This window comes from Miniopterus natalensis, chromosome 21, assembly GCF_054644295.1.
Source record: "Miniopterus natalensis isolate mMinNat1 chromosome 21, mMinNat1.hap1, whole genome shotgun sequence".
In the NCBI taxonomy this organism is placed as follows: Eukaryota; Metazoa; Chordata; class Mammalia; order Chiroptera; family Miniopteridae; genus Miniopterus; species Miniopterus natalensis.
Window position 1 is genome coordinate 11,539,126 of NC_142101.1, and position 16,965 is coordinate 11,556,090.

At 43.9% G+C, this 16,965-nt stretch overlaps 1 protein-coding gene across 3 annotated transcripts in view; it reads right to left on the reverse strand.

Moving 5' to 3' along the window:
• Positions 1-16,965, reverse strand: part of SMYD3 (SET and MYND domain containing 3) — a 358,155-nt gene that overhangs the window by 61,912 nt on the left and 279,278 nt on the right. The gene's annotated exons all lie outside the window — the stretch shown is intronic.

The following is a 16,965-nucleotide window of genomic DNA, read 5'->3' on the forward strand; positions in this document are numbered from 1 at the left end:
CTCATGTATTACTGAAAAGAATGTAAAATGGTGGTCAACCATTTTGAAAAACAGTCTGGCAGTTAGGCTTATGAAAGGCCCTACAATATTCCCAGCACTCACACTTGGAAAAGACCAGTAAAATCCTCTAACGTGGAGCTCACGTGGGGTTCTTGTATTCTTCCACCAAGCAGCTGAGACTATGGTTACATTTATATTCAATTATAAATTGAAGTTACAATTATATTCACTACTAAATCCCAATCATAATCTGATTAGCTGTTCTTTGGGTTGAGCCAAAGACTTTACTTATCAAAAGAGCAGGAAAGCTTTGAAATTGCTTCCAAACATTCAGAAACAACAGCTCTTTAGAGCACTTTATATTGGAGCTAGACAAAGCTACATTCATTCAGAGCTAACTATCAACTCCCTGGGGGTTCCATTATGGAGAAAGTTTACTCTCTCAGGTCCCCAGTTCACCTCACTCTCATTTCTACCTCCTGACCCACCGTGTTCCATTCCGTGTCTTCTCCTATAGCTGTCCCTACAATGGGGTCTGTCTCCCCTCTCCCCACACCAGGTAAAAGGAGAGCATTGTGTATGTGTGTGTATCTGTGTGTCTGAAAGAACGCTAACATGTTATACACATATGCACATATATATTCCTATATATATATACAGGACATATTTACATAAACAAACTATTTAGGGAAGCATAATTTAAATCTACTTTTCTAGTTTGCAAATATGAGAGTAAATTAGTGTGTTCTTTTTCAGTCCCTGAGGTATGAAATCAGTACACTACGTCTTTATTTCATTATTTCTTAACCAAACGTTTCACAGACACTTGCTATCATTCAAAGTTATTTAGGGAAAAAATTCCTTCTTGAATTTCAGCTTTGCTATGTAAAAGGAGCTTGAATGAATGAGTCTGGAAACTTGTTCTCAGTAGGTGGGAAACATTCATTTTATATATATACATTTAAAAAAAATAAAATGTACCACTGCTCAATGTCCTCCAGGTGGTAAAAATAATTCAAACTAAAAGTAGGATTCCTGAATAAGTTCACTCTGCTGGGAGACGATGAAGAGAACAAAGAGCACATTGCTTCTGGCACCATCAGCACCTCTGGCCTGGTGAGCTGAATGTTCCTGGGCGAGCCTTCCTCCCCAGAGCCTCGGCTTCCTCACCCATAACCTGAGATGTTGGTCTGTGACACTGACTTTCTTTGTCCTTGGCCACTCTAGAGGGTGGAGAGTGCAGAGCCAGAGGAGCTCTAGCACTGGGGACCACTCTGACAACAGCATCAAGATTATTTGGGAATGGACTCTGCTGACTCTCCTGGCTTTTACCTCCAACATTATCCTGAGCCTCCTGTTGCTCACCTGGCCCACATATCCCTGCCCCCATCTGTCCAGGGATGAATCATTGAGGCCATCTAAGTTCCCCCATACTGATAAATCAATACTCTAGTGTCATTCCCTTAAGTGTAAAAAATAGGTACCATATGATATGAGATAATCTCACCACTACATAAAAGGGTGCCAGTCACACAATTACGTTCAATTGACCATAAATGTTTCCTTTGGGTTTGAGGGTAGGAAGCAAACCTTCCAGGTGTCAGTGGCTACAGTGAATTACAAATCTTGAGTTACTTCAATAGAATAAAGTTGGAATCCAGCAAGACTAGCTGAGCACATCTTGGGGAAGTGACCACTGGCTCCATCAGGTTCAAACGTCAGATGCAGCCATGCAGATCTGCTCTGCATCTGGAATGCTTAACCAGATGTGTTCGCTTGGCTCACAGTGTTTGATGTTGAAACCCTTGCACTGGGCTAATTTCAGATGGCTCACATTAAAAGGAAAGGAGACTGGCAATCTGCTGTGCAGGACTTCCTGTTACCTAATCCTTATGCAGACTCTAATTAGACTGGACCGGAGAGATTAGTATAGGAAAGAAAATTATGAAATGCTTACAAACTTTCCCAGTAATTCAATAATTCTAAGTGTTTTGAAAGAAGGAGAGGGTTTTTCTGTTTTGTTTTTAAAGCAGAATGAGGTTCAGATATAGTGTGTGCACTTAGAAGAGAGACTGCGAACTTCTGAAATTCAAAATCATAAGGGAAACAGAGTTTAACTGCAGCACCTCTGACAGGTTCTCTGGTTCATGGATAATATACTGGGACTAACAGATTAAATACAACAGCATTTGAAATCTTTAGATTCACAGGAAACATCTCTGCTGGAACCAATTTCCACCTCCTTTGGCAAAAACAACTGAAAGCAGCTCAGATTTAACTTGAGGGAAAAACAGGCTCTTCCATAAAGTGGGAAGAGAGTGGTTAAAAATAGAGCGTTCACTCTTATCTCATCAACCATGAGCTGGATGGATGGGGGAAGAAGGAACGTTCTCTACTTCAAGCAGCTCAACCTTCGGAATGATCTAATTAGAAATTAACAAGCTGCTACACACAATAATTAGGACTTAGTCGGAGGAACCCTAGGTTTAGAGTCATAAAATGTGGATTTGAATTCCTCCTCCATAGCTGTGTGACCTGGCAAGGAATGTAACCTCCCTGAAGCTAAGTTTCTTCAGTGATGATAATTCTCTGAGTAGGTGCACCTTCTGACCCTTTCCTTTGCACCTTCTAGAAGCATTAATGTCATAAATGGCATAGTGGCCTGAGTTTTCAATCCCCACCCTAGAGAACAGGGGACCACCAGGGGCCCTACTAGTCTGCTTTGTTTGCTGGAAGAGAAAAACAGTCTTACCCTAATGGAGGAGAGGGCAAGTGACAATGGAATCCAGAACCAGCTAGGCCATGGCCCACATCTCTGCAGCTCCCATGCCCTCTGCCCAGAAGGCTCTTCCTCCACTTACTCCTCCAGACAAACTCCTCTCCATCCACTAAGAACCAGGCCAAATGGCCTCCGGCCTCCACAGACATAATCCTTTGTGTACTTTCCAATGGGATCCATGATAATTGGAGCAATGAATATAGCTGTGATTCAGATGACAAGGACACCATCCAGGTTCTATTACCAGTGCGCAGATCACCTTTGCAAAATGATGTCATCTCCGTGCCCACAAGTGGTGTGTACAGGAGGGTGCAGCAGGGCTCTACAATCTGTGTCCTCTCAAGAGCCCGGAGCTCCAGCCTTCCCCGCCTCCCTTACGCCCCACACCCCTGAGCTGGCTGACCCCAGAAGAGATGTCCTCTTCTCAGGTGGCAAGCCTTCTCCAGCCAGCCAGTCATATCAGTGCCTTGGAAGCACTGGGCAACTAGGAGCACCGAGCCAGTTAAAACTAGTGCTGATGTTGAAGAGAAGGACCCATGGAATTGCCTGAGCCTCTAGCAGCACTGTTCTGTTACCACTGAGCTTGAGGTTCCCACTATAGCTGCCAGCCTTTGCCAATGCCCATGAGCTTTACCTCTCAGGCAAAAGCAGGACTCCACACCAACTATAGATTTCCACAAGGCCACAAATTGGAACCAACTGCCGGTTCAAGGTTAAATCTCACGTACACAGAATTGCCAGAGGGAGTGAGAATGTTCTCTTCACGGCTTCCAGGAAAGTGACAACAGTCTCGAGTGTGTGAAGCTGGGACATCTAGAACCACCAAAGGCCTCTTCCAGCTACAACCTCAACTCCTTCCCTCCCTCTGTGCAGGGCATTCCTAGCCCAGTGACCAACTTCTCAGAGAAATAAGCTCATTTGCTTCTATCAAATCAGGTCAATTCTAGGAAATTTAAAATAATGGCATCCACACACATGGGGCTGTTGAGAACCTACCCATGTCAGTGGTGCACATGGAAACTGCCTTTCCTGCAACTTTGGGGGAAACTGGCATGACTGGCTGATATACAAAGGCAGCTAGACATCACATGACATTTAAGGAGACACTTCCTTGTACCGCCCCTCCCATACTGGAAAGATATGCTCCCCAGAATCTATCATAGGGATTACATGGAGCACAAGGCTACTGGCTCCGCTCACAGATTCTTTTCACACTGTACACAGACTATCGCATGGCTGGCTGGCATGGCTGTGAACTTGTACTACTTCCAACTCCTGGCAGAGTTCTGCCAATCTCACTGTGTAAACACCACAAGGTGGGAGGTATGAGATTGGGAAAAATGCAGATTGCACAGGAAAAAGTGTTCTCATGGCAACAGGCATTAAGATAAAGCATCCCCCCATATTGCAGGGCAGGTTTTGTCTCCTCAGCCCTGTCTCCAATCGGCCACACCTCTGATCTCCTATTTCCTTCTTCCTACTTCCATTCTCTGCAGACAGAGGTGAAGATGCTTTAACTGGCAGCAGCACAGGTAAAACTGGGTCCAAGGGGCGACGTTCCGACAGCAAAGGTTGGGGTAACCTAGACGGGGTTTCTCCAGAGATATTTAAAAATAGGATGGACAGCATGATCGGGAATCCATGTCCGGAATGGGAAGTGTGTGAGGAGCACCAGGAAAGTGGAAGCAGTGGGACTGGAGCCCAGTCAGAGCTCTGCCACTGGCCAGCTGCGACACCTGGAGGCTAAGTGTGCTTCTAGGCTCAGCTTCCCCAGGTGAGAACTTGATGAAGGTTGCCATGGAGATGGAAACTAATCATTCCACACCATTAGTCACCTATGTATATGGTGTCCGTTGTGCATGAAGAGGAACCTGAAACTCTGATAGGAGACTTTGAAATGTGTGGTTGTGCAACTAACTGCAAATACCTTCATTCTATTTTAAGCCGAGTTTTCTCACCAATACAACGCACCAGTCAGAGCACAGAGAGTATGCAGAGGACTGAAGAGAGAGTGTGCAGAAGACTGCTCCCAGCCCAGGAATTTGACAAAGATTATTTAATTCACACACTCCCTCTGCCATTTGTATGTATAGTGATTATAGTGGGCAACATTCCCAACTCAGCGAACATGGTATTTGCTTATCTGGTAAAGCAAGCATATCAGATTATTTAATCTGGGGTCCTAAACGAGGGGGATAGTGTAGCTGGGGTCCACACTAACAATTTCAGATAACAAGTCCTGGGACAGAAGTCTAGACATGCTTTCATAAGGGTAATCGATAAGGAAGTTATTTAACGTGACATCAGAATCTGTCCCTTCACATCAGTTAATGCCTTTTCCAATAGCTTCCCCCACCTTTTCAGAGTGGGCTAGCACCAGCTCACCAGTTCTTACTACCGCCTTATAAAGCAGCGCTGAGCTGTTCTGACCATATGCTAAACAAGCAAAGAGTTCAAAGGCGTACATCTCAGTTTGAGTAGAAGAATCATTTTTAATAGCTCAGTCATATTTTCAAAAAGAAAGAGCCCAGAATTGCCTTTGTCTCACAGTGGAGGAGAGCCAGGGTTCCTTCCATTATCCTAAAACAATTCTGTAGTCTGTGAATTAATCCAGGCAGAGCTCTGTTCCTGGAAGCTGGGGGCTGGGTCATCCCAGAGGGCAATTATTCCTGGGCTGAGGGCCTGGCAGGGAGGTCATTCCCTCCAAGGTCTGGGACGGGGTGGGAAGGGAGGCAACCAAATTCCATGGTTCAGCTCTTTCTTGTCCCACCTCACACCACGAGGGACCCTGCACAAAAGCGGCAGGACTCAGACACTGTGCTTGGCAACTCTGCCCATGGAAGCCAGCGCTGGCTGAATGCAGGGCGAGCTTTCCCTCGGCGCCCCATCAACAGAAAGCACACTTCTGCATTTCATATTCCGGTACACTCTGATCTGGCCCACAGCCAGGGGACCTCTTTCTAATGTCAGAGATAAAAGCCCTGGCCATGTTTGGCACCCTGCCCCACCGCCATTCTCGTGTAACCATCTCATAAACCAAGTATGCATTACTGTTAACAGAGCCTTCCAGACAAAGGTCTGGTGCAGCTTCATAAACATTACCAGATGACAATCAGAGGTGTCCCCACTTCCCAGGAGGAGAAGGGGGCACAGGGAGGGGCACGCAACTTCATGGAAATCATGGGGAGAACTGGAAATAGGTACCCAAGTATACAGTCAGAACACTCCTGCTCGTGAAGACCTGCTCACTAAGTCGCCTGGGTCACGGCATCTTTCATTAGGACCTGGCATGGTGGTACCATCAAATCTCAAATCAAATATCAAATCTGCCCAAAATAGTATTGGTATCAGTTTAATCTGTGGATTGATGTCTGACAAGGCCCTCATCAAATTTTGGATGTCCAAAATGGCATTTTGGGTGCACAAGATGGCACAATTCTTTCTTCATGCTTCTTGCCCCAGGACACGCGAAGGTGCCAGCCACAGAGGGTTTATAAAACCGTGGCATCTTGGTCACTTTTTACTTTCCTGTTGAGCCACAGTCAGTGGGTCAAAAGTACGGAGCCCCAGCTGCTGTCCTGTAACATTTATCCTACTATTCAACTTTCTAGATTATTGAGCAGTAAGATTCCAATATTAGTAAATGTTCATCATCAATTAGAATAGGCAAGGATTTATTTTCTGCAAATAAACAAATATGAAACTCTTCCTTCCTCCATACAGCAGTAGACAGAACTTCAGAGAGTTTATTTAACATATGAAAGAACTTGTTTATATCACCGATAGGAGCTGAGCTATTTGGGATATGCCTATTTTCTTAATATATCAGAGGCTTTAATTCACTCTTGGAGGCTACAGACTACAATTCCTCCTCCACCCTACCAATAATGCACAAACACACAGATACGCAGACACCCCCCCCTGCCCACATCCACACCAGGAATGTGCTTTCAGGGACACTGAAGTCTCTGATGTTCCTTCCAACTCACCTACTGTTCCTCCAGCTTTGGTTCTCTCCTCTGCCAGCAGGGTCTCATGCAGTGGGTATGTATTCAGAGTCACCTGGGCAGCTGACTAAATATAAGTCCCACCTAGGGAGACGATAACAGAATCTCTCGGAGGCCAGCAGGCATCTGTATTTTCATGAGCAGCCCAGGTTATTCTAATGCACAGTCAGAACCAAAGACCACCAGCCTGGTCTTTGCTGCCTCAGTCATCACTTCTAATCTCTGTGATCATACTCTCCCTTTTCATGCCAAGACCATTAGGTTTTGCTGCAAGTTCTTAATGGTTTAGGCTTTTCTCTCTTGTCTACTCAATCTACAATGACATCTCCCCTGTTCTCTACTTTTGATTTATAATAGACACAAAAAGTGACCAAGTCCACAGCACTATGAGTAACAATGTGCCCTTTAGACTGTCTTTAGTTCAATACCTGCCAGCATTTCCCAAATGTACATTAGAGCTAGGCATCAGAACTGAAAGACAGAGGTGAGACGTGGCCTTAGCCTTGAGGGCTTACAGTTTAGTGGTTAAAACAACCACATAAATATACTTCTAAATATTGCATTTGGAGGGGGGAGAGGGAGGGGAAAGGAGAAGGAGGACATCACTATGTTGTTCAAATATCTCTGTGGAAAATACACAGGCAGGTGGAGGGACTGAAGGCAGGAAGACCAGGTGGGTAGATGTTGCAACAGTCCAGAAAAAAATGACATGAACCCAAACAAGGCAACGGACTCAGGGACAAAGACAGAGAGGAAGGGACCAATTTAAGAGGTTAAGAAGGGGATGACTTGGGGGTGAGTGGCCTGTGGAGGAGGGCACTTGAATAACTGCCAAGCATCTGACTTTAATGGCTCAGGGCATACAGAGTTTAACTCGGTGCTAGACAAATAATGGTATTTATTTACCTATTCATTCATGCAACACAAATTTGTTAAGTGCTATAATAATTATTTAAGTACCGTGCTGGCCACTGAAGACACAGCAGAAAACAAGACTTTCTTAACAAGTAAGCAAATAGGCATGTACAAATAATAAGTAATGATGGCTGTGCTATAATGGAGAGAAAGGGGAACAGAAAATGACAAGGAGAGAGGCACCTGATTTTCACAGGGTAGTCAAGGACATCCCTCTGGGGAAGGGAGGCTGAAGCTGAGGGCTGAAAAACAATAAAGAGCTAGGTAAGCACAAAGCTCCAGGAAGGTTGGTTCAGGCAGAGGAAGCCAAGAGCAGAAGTCTCAAGGCAGGAAAGATCTTGGCATGTTCCAGCCAAGAGACTGAATGGAGATTGGAAAGGTGAACAGGAGCCAGGCCACGCAGAAGCCAGGCCACACAGGCGCTGTTGGCCTTGTTAGTGAACCTGGATCTCCCCTTCCAAGTGAGCGGGAAGTTGCTGAGAGGTCCCTTCTGAAAATATCCTTCCAGCTTCTGTGTGAAAACTAAATTCCAAAGCAGCAGGGTAGGAATTGGCAGACCACATAGAGGACTCTTGCAGCAATCCAGGCAAGAGAGGATAGCTGGAGAAATACTTACAGGATTGTTGTTTTACTGGGGGGAAGAAAGAAGTGGCTGCAGTCTGGTGCCAGTCCTAGGGTTTTGACTTAATCTCATTCTGGCAAGCTGGTTGGAAAACACTGCTTTGGTTTATTAACCCAGCCCCTATTGGCCCAAGCAGCTGCTCTAAACCTTCCCCAGGTTTCCAACAACAAAAATCCCTGTATATCTATGTATCCTCAACTCTCTTAGTCATTAGACTGTCCTCTCATCTAAAAGAGAACCCATCTGCACCTTAAGTTATTACAACAAGCCAAAAAGGAATTTATGATTTTGGATGATGGTGTCAGGGATGTGTCCTCATCTCTGAACTCACCGAGTTGTATACATTAAACAGGTACAGCCTTTTGTATGACAATCATACCATACATAGAAGAGGTAGAAAGATGAAAAAGAGAATGAAGTTCGGAAAATTTTCAACGCAGTCTCTGAGTCAACAACTTAATGACTTAAATCAATAAATACAATGGAGTCCCCTTGGGTTCCAACTCTTATTTAGTTACACATCTGGTTGGCAAGAGAACAAGGTAGTTAATTATTTTTCTATGACATGTATGTATTTTGTGAGACACTACACTGCACCAGTTAATAATGATCTATCTTCTGTTGACACAAAATGTTTAAATTAATAAAAATTAGCCAAAGAACACATATGCATAGCCCCTAGACACAGACAACGGTGTGTTGATGGCCAAAGGGAGGGGGAGCAGGGGTTGGATGGAGGTGGGTAAACAGGGTCAGAAATGAGGGACATCTGTAATTGTGTCCAAAGAAAAAAGTCTAAATGATACATCTCATAGTGAAGCAGGATAGTAGGAAGCTGGGAAAATTCCTTGGCAAGTAGAATGGGGAAACTTAGACAGATAGCTGATTCAAACCGGCCTCATCCAGCACCTGACTCACTTGCCTCATCCCCCTTGCATGGCCACTCCCTTAAGCACTAAGCCCTCAGGACAATGAAGTTCTGATCAGCATCAAATAATCGTAGGAACAAAGCCTTGGGTCTGTTGACCACAAAGACAGAGTTTTGGTCAAACTAGAGATGACATCTAGCCTCAGCTATGTTTCAGTTCTAGGCCCAGAAAAGCAACAAAACCAGACAAAGAGATGTCATGGCTGACATCAGGACTAGATGCAATGACCAATGACCCCTTGCCCTAGTACTGACCTATCAATAGAGACCATGACCCTGACCCTATAGACTTTTTGATTAAACAGCATATTAAAGAAAATACCTGGAAAGCTGATGAATATTCTATTGAGATCTTCCTCTGGAAACTCCCCTAAAATTCCTGCCTTTAGAAAAGATAAAAACCCTTAAGACAAAGAACCCAATGTGCACTCCCTAGAGTATGCCCACACCTTCAGGCATGTATCTTTGCTTTCTTTCTCCTAAATCTAAGGGTCCCCATAGGACTTGCAACCATGGGAGCAGTGGGCAGCAGCAGCTTTGTCCTAGGCTAACCCCCTGAACCTGTCTCCAAGGGCCCATCTTTTGCCTCTTGTTTCCTCAGTCCATGCAGCCCAGCTAGCTCACTTCTTCTGCTTCTGTGGACTTTCTATAAGGCCAAGGCAGCTCTCTGAGCAGTCCACTCAAATCTTCTCTGAGTGTATTTTCGCTCTGCATGCTAAATAAACTTCCTCTTGCACTAGCGTTCTTGGCTCTGAATTCTTTCTTTGCTGAACACAAGAACTGGGAGCCAACACTGCCCGTAACAATAGCAAAGCATACTTAATTGAAAGGCTAGGTGGCAGGAGCGGTAATTTTCCTGGGTGAAAATTGAGATGAGTTTACGGGAGCATGAAAAGCTCAATCAATAAAGGGACAAACTGTTTTCAAGAGTACATACTTCACGGAAAGGGTGGGTTGAGCTTCTCTAATTGCTAATATAGCAGCACTGTTATTACTAGGGAAAGAGACGTATTCTGTAATTGCCCGTAATTGATAATATTAGTGATTTTACATTTAAACCTGTCTGTTCAATCTTTACGGTCTGAAACAATAAATGCAAAGAGGGTCTAAACAATCCCTTGAAGCTCTGCTGTTAATATTTAAAACATGTCTGCTCTTCACTTGGTAACTAGATACTAAACCAAGAGCATTATGAAAAGTTTATTTTTTCCAAACTACACAATGGCATTCGATTACCTCTGAAAAATCCAGGTAACATGTAAGTGGGCTCTCGGCACTAAGGTTGAGGGGCACACTAAACAGACTTGAGAGAAGTGTCTTGTTCAAGCCCTGAAACCACCCAAAGAAAAGTCTGAAACTCAGGACACCCTGTAATAACTTGGCTATTCACTTATTTTGGTGTGAGGAACTAGTCTTCCACCTTTCTTTTATTTTTAAACTCTCCCTTCTGACTTCCCTTGCCACTCTGTTAAAAAAATAATACAAAAAAAACAAAACAAAAAATATTGGGACTGACTTCAAGTAGCAAACTTTATTTCCTGGACAATAGTGTGTTTCTTTTTGGAGTGCTCATGCTAAAGGACCTGGGGAGAAGTATTACTTCTTGAACGTTGCCTAATTGTTTAGAAATAATTAACATTCAACATCCCTGTGCTTCACTGTCCTAAAGCAGTCTTTATCTATGGACACCAAAAGAATAGCACCACATGTAGATGGGCCCAATACTGCAAGAATTTAAGCACAAACCTAGCAGGCTTACCCCTTTTCTCCTTTTTGCCTATTTCTGGCTTGCTTTTCATAGGGCTTCAGTTATCAGGGTCTCCTTTTAGGCCTTTGCATACATAGCAGGTATTCAGCAAATGTCTGTCACAGGAATCAACAGAAAAAGATAAAAATGGCAGTTTGGTCCCTGGTCAGGGCACATACAAGAATCAACCAATGATGCGTCAGTAAGTGGAACAAATTGGTGTTTCTCTCTCTCTCCCTTCCTCTCTCTAAAGAGTACAATATAAAAGCTCAGGAAGAACATTGCTCTGGGTCTTTGTTGAGCTGAAAAACAATGATATGAAATTAAGGAGTTTAGTAGTCATGATTTTTACAATTATTTTAATTGACCTCATTCAAACAGGGAGCAGCTGTAAAAAGTAGATCTGCAGTGAGATAATGTCAAACTTGGGTAATTTTCCTCACCTTCCAAGGCTGTTTGTTATCCCCACTGAGGAACTCTCCATATTTAATGCTGCTTCATTGTTTAGAAATAATTAACATGTTTTTATTTCAGTTGTAGAAAACGTAATTTATTAACTGGCTGCCTCTTTATGTTTTAAGATGCACAATAAATAACGAAATTAGCATAAGAAGGCATTAAAAAAAATGCCAACATTGACTGAATTCTGAAACTAGCAGAATGATTCTAAGTTAAGGCTAAGTAAATTTATTGCATAGGGGGGTTTAATGACAAATGCAGAGACAACTGTTTTTATGGGCCTTTAGCTGCTGCTTTCAAATTTTAATTTTTCAGACAAGAAAGCATTATCAATGCTTTAATAATTCCAGGATCCAATTTACATGTCAAAACAAGACCCTGAGAAAGCCCACCTGGCTCTTTACTTTATAGAGTTCTCAGGGTCTAAAAATGACTGGGCAATAAGGGCTGGAAGAGATGAGATCTGCTGATGTGTGCGAATGAAGCAACATCATATCCTAATTACCGAGAAGTACAGTTAGGTCAGAGAATATCCACGCTCTCTCCTCAGCAGTTAATACTCAGCACAAACAGTAAACAGTCTAATCTTTATCTAAAGCGCCCAGAAGCCAGCGGTAAGCAGACGACTATTTGAAACAAACCATTTCTCACATCGCCAGGTACTGAGTGCACCCGATAGCATCTCTTAGTGGGGGCTGGACAAAGGCCACCATCACAGACGCAGAAGCAGCTCCCACTAAGCCCTTCAGGGAGAAATGGTGTGAGAGCCATGCTAATTTCATGGCTTGTTTTAGATGATTCTCCTTCCTTGTGGAACAATAGTTTCTGACTTTTGTTTCTACACATGCCATCTTATTTTTCTGGCTGTTGTTGGTCAAAAGCCAACCCTCGCTTTCTTCAGCAGCTTCCCATCCAGACATTGTCCGGCGGATCTCACTCCTCGCCCCGATCACTAGCCTCACCAGCCTCTATCAGCCAGGATAACCAGCCTCTATGCTCCAGGAATACGGAACGATATGCAGTTCCCTGATACACCATACTCTCCGCACCTCTGGAATATTCCACAGGGTGTGTCCCTGGTCTAAAGTGCTCCCTCTGAACCTATCTCACTGAAAACTCCTTTCATACAGCCTTTACATCTCAGGTCAATTGCCTCCTCCTCTGTGAAGTCGTCTCTGACTGCCTAGGGAGGTATTTTTCCTCCTCTGCTCCCACTGCACTTCAAATAGGCTTCCATGAACATAACTGTCACAGTGAACTGAACTGTGCATCTGTTGTCTGTCTCCAAGCTCAATGTGGTACCATCTTCTCACTCCTGACTTCTGGGACATCCTTCCTATTGTCACTGCAGGGCCAGCTACAGGTAAGGCAGAGCTCTCTGCTGCCCACTCCCACTGCACAGTGAGCAGGTCTCCACCCAGCTTGGAGCCCTGAAGCTGCTGTGACCACTAAGGAGGCCTGTTTTCAGGCTTAGGGCTCAGGGAGTGTGGGTGGCACTCCTTGCCCTGTAATGAATAGGAAGGAATGGTAAGGGAACCCTTGTCTGGTGTCTGTCCCCTGGTGTTTTATTATTTCTGTTACATCGTGAGAGAAAGATTCCAAGTGTGGCCTTGCTCACAGAGTGTGGACAATTCCTATGCAGCAAACCCTACAAGAGGCATCATCTCATTTGGGAGAGAACGTGAGGAAAGTGGGGCCAGGATGACATCTACTCTGTCCAGGGACCTGGGCGGAAGGAGAGAAAGAAATGACTGGCATGTTCCTCTGTGCAGTGCCAGGCACACTGTCATTGCGATCTTATTATCAGCCTGAAAGCCCCCTCCCTAGCACAGCCCACACACATGCCCCCACACCCCTACATACAGCTCCCCCACATACACCCCGTGTGAGCAAGGTCAGGAACTGCAGGAGTGAACAGCAGCATGAATAGTGACAACGGGCAGTCATAATCCCCAGAAGTCTGGACAGAGGTCAGCTCACTTCTCAGGAGGGAAAGCCCAGGCTAGGGACGGGCTACGCCAAGGAGAAAACAAGGCTGAAAAGCACCAACCACTCCAATACGATGACCATGGAAAGCACACAGAAGGTGCTAGAACAAAAAAGGGGAGGGAGGCAGATATTACCAAAAGGTGGAGCAGGAAGACTTAAAAAGTTATCAAGCTGATCATGCGAGCAATTCAGTGACCCTGGTCAGCAAATGATGGGAACTGAGGATGCTATAATTCCTGGAACGTCCCATATAGGCCATTTCCTCAACTCATTCAATAGCAATAATGGCTACCATTACTGAGTGTCTACCATGTCCCAAGCTATACTCACATTATCTAATTGAACCTCAACGCAGCTTTGCCAGGTATAGATTATTTTCATTTTACAAAAGAGAAAACTCAGACTAAGGAGGGAAGCCTGCCAAAGTGAAATGGTCAGTAAGCAGCAGAATCCAGGACGGACCCTGAGCAAGTGCTCTCCCTCCTCTGCCAGCTGCCCTGTTCCCCACCACTTAGGTTTGATCTCTCTGGCTACCGTCACCCGCGTTATAAGCAGATGCTCCAGGACTAGAGCCCAGCTTCTATACAGAATTCTCCACTCTTTCTATAATATCCTCCTGCCTTAAGATACTGATTCAGCAAATGGCGCTACAGTAATGGGCCATTCACATGCAAAAAATTAACCTTGTACTACTGTATATAAGAAACTCAAAATGGATCAAAGATCTAAATGTAAAACTTGAAACTATAAAACTTCTGATAGAAAACATAGAAGAAAAATCTTTATTCTCTTGGATTTGGCAAAGATTTCTTAGACTTGGCATCAAGACTGATCCAAAAAAGAAAAATATTAAAAATTGTATTACATCAGAGTTTAAAACTTCTGTTCTTAAAATTCCATCAAGAGAATGAAAAGCCAAGCCACAAATTGAGAAAAAATATGAGACACATATCTGATAAGACTTGTATGTATACAGAATAAAGAACTCTCAAAACTCAATATGAAAAAACGACCTAATTTTTAAAATAGGCGAGAGATTTGAATGTATCACCAAGTAAGACATACAGATGGCAAATTAAGCACATGAAAAAAATACATCAATAGTCATTAGGAAATGCAAATTAAAACCACAATGTGATATCACTACACATCTATTGGAATGATAACAAATTAAAACAAAAGCAAAATTGACAAAATCAAGGGCGTGGAGTAATTGGAACTCTCATTCATTGCTATTAGGAATTCAAAATGGTACAGTCACCTTGGAAAACAGTGCCAATTTCTCATAAAGTTCAACATATATTTACCACACAACCCAGCAATCCTCCTACTCCTAGGTGCTTACCCAAGTGAAATGGAAATTTATATTCACACAAAAACCTGTCTGTAGATGCTTACAGTGGCTTTATTGATAACCACCCCAAACTGGAAAAGAACATAAATATCCTTCACTTGGTGAAGGGATAAACAAATGGGATAGCCACATAAAAGAATCCTGCTTGGCAACAAAAAGGAACCAAACACCGAGATAACATATTTATAAATGCGTGGAAAAAGAACATGGCTGAATACCAAATACGTTGTGCTGAGCAAAGGAAGACAGAGCCAAATGGAGTTTGGAGCAATTTACATGACATTCTGGAAAAGGTAAAACTATAGTGACAGGAAGCAGATCAGGGGTCACAGGGGCTGGAAGTGGGGTAGGGCTTGACTACAAGGCGGTAGGAGGGAATTTGGGGGGTGATGGACTGTTCTATATCTGGGTAGTGGTGGTGGCTGCAGACTGCATGCATTTGTCAAAGCTCAAAGAACTGTACCCTAAGAAGAGTAAATTTTACTGAATGCGAATTGTATTTCAACATTGATATAGTAAGATGGGGAAAATATATCTATTATTTGTAAAATTACAGTCAGCATAATGCAATAGTTAAGAATACAGACTATGAAGCAGAAAACCCGTTACCTTATCTGTAAAATGGGAATAAGAGCAGCCCGCACCCTCATAAGGTCATGGAGATGAAATGAGATGAAGCGTGTAAGTCAGCAGAGTTCACTGTAAGGGCCCCCAAAGCGTTAGCAGGTGCTCTAACTTCTAATATTCCCTGAGGAAGATCACCTCTGTCAGCTACCCTTGTAGCACACTGTGTGCCATGTGCTGGGCTGGGTCCTGTGCCTGGCACATGAGAAAACATACTTCTGCGTCCAGCAGCTGCCATCACTAAATCTGTCCCGAGCCAGAGCTTCTTGTAGACCAAGAGCCAGAAGAAAAGTTTTTGTGCAAGAACAGAAAAGATTGTGAGATGGAATTCATGTCACCATGCAATCTGGAAAGACCCTCTTCTTACCCCTGGGGTGGACTTTTGGACAAATCCGAGCCACGTGAAGAGGAGTGGGGAGCAGAGCTGCCTGTTCTCGGGGAGAAGGCAACACGGAGGCCTACGCCCTGTGATGTGGTGAATGGCAGATTCCGGGGCAAGCACAATGGCTTCACTGTTCATTTCCCAGCCAAGGTTGTGGCCCATGGTCCCACACCCAGAACCTCTCCTGGTGCTTCACTGTAACACTGCAGACGGGGTTATGTGGTTCTGAAGTCAATACATTCCTTTCCTCTCTCTAACATCAATGACAGCCAGCACTGCACTCTCCCCAGGGAAACCCATTCTTCTGGTGGTTCGGAGAAGCGAGACATAGGTAACATGCAGTGACATTCTGCTTTGACTGCTTAAAACTCATCACACGTGCACACACACACACAGTTCTTCAATCCCCTGCCAAATCTTCCTAATCTTCCTGAAGATAAGGTAATTCGGTTATGATGAAAACTCTAGAAACAGGAAACACACTCTGCTTACATTGTTAGAACTTGATATATAAAACAGCTCAGAGCCGGCTGGGCCCATCATCCCATCATCCCATCAAGAGGCGTTTCTGCTTACAATTCATTTAACAAAACAGAGGAAGGAGGCAGAAAAAAATCTTGGTTTGCTAATGACCTTTAAGTAATTGCTCATATTTCAAGTAGATTTGAGTTACCATAAAAACTTTTCCTTGGGCAGAGAACCCTCGTTCCTTTGCAGCTTTAACTTGATGTTCTTTCATTCCTTCTTCAGACAATCACTGCTTCTTCCTCTGGCTCAATCCTGCCTCCTGTCCCTGAGTTCACAGCTCAACAGTAATAGCTTGACTGAGGTGCACCACGTGTGGGAGCTGAGGCAGTTCTAACAGTGCCAGCCTAGCCCATCCTTTCTCTGTGAGATGCTGCGCTCCTTCAGGGCCCCCCAGCTCACAGGTATGTGGAGGGCCTCAGAAGGCATCAAAGAAAAGGAATTTCAAGTTACAAAAGAGGATATTGGAAAAGAAACTGAAATAATTACCAAGGACAATAATTAACACTGCTTTGTTTCAAGAGAAGAAAATAGGAGGCAGTGGACTTAAAATTGTAGCATCAGGGAATGAGAAGTTTATGAGGGTTTCCTCCCTACAGAGCCACTTAGTAAACTGTTTTCAGAGAGACTCAAC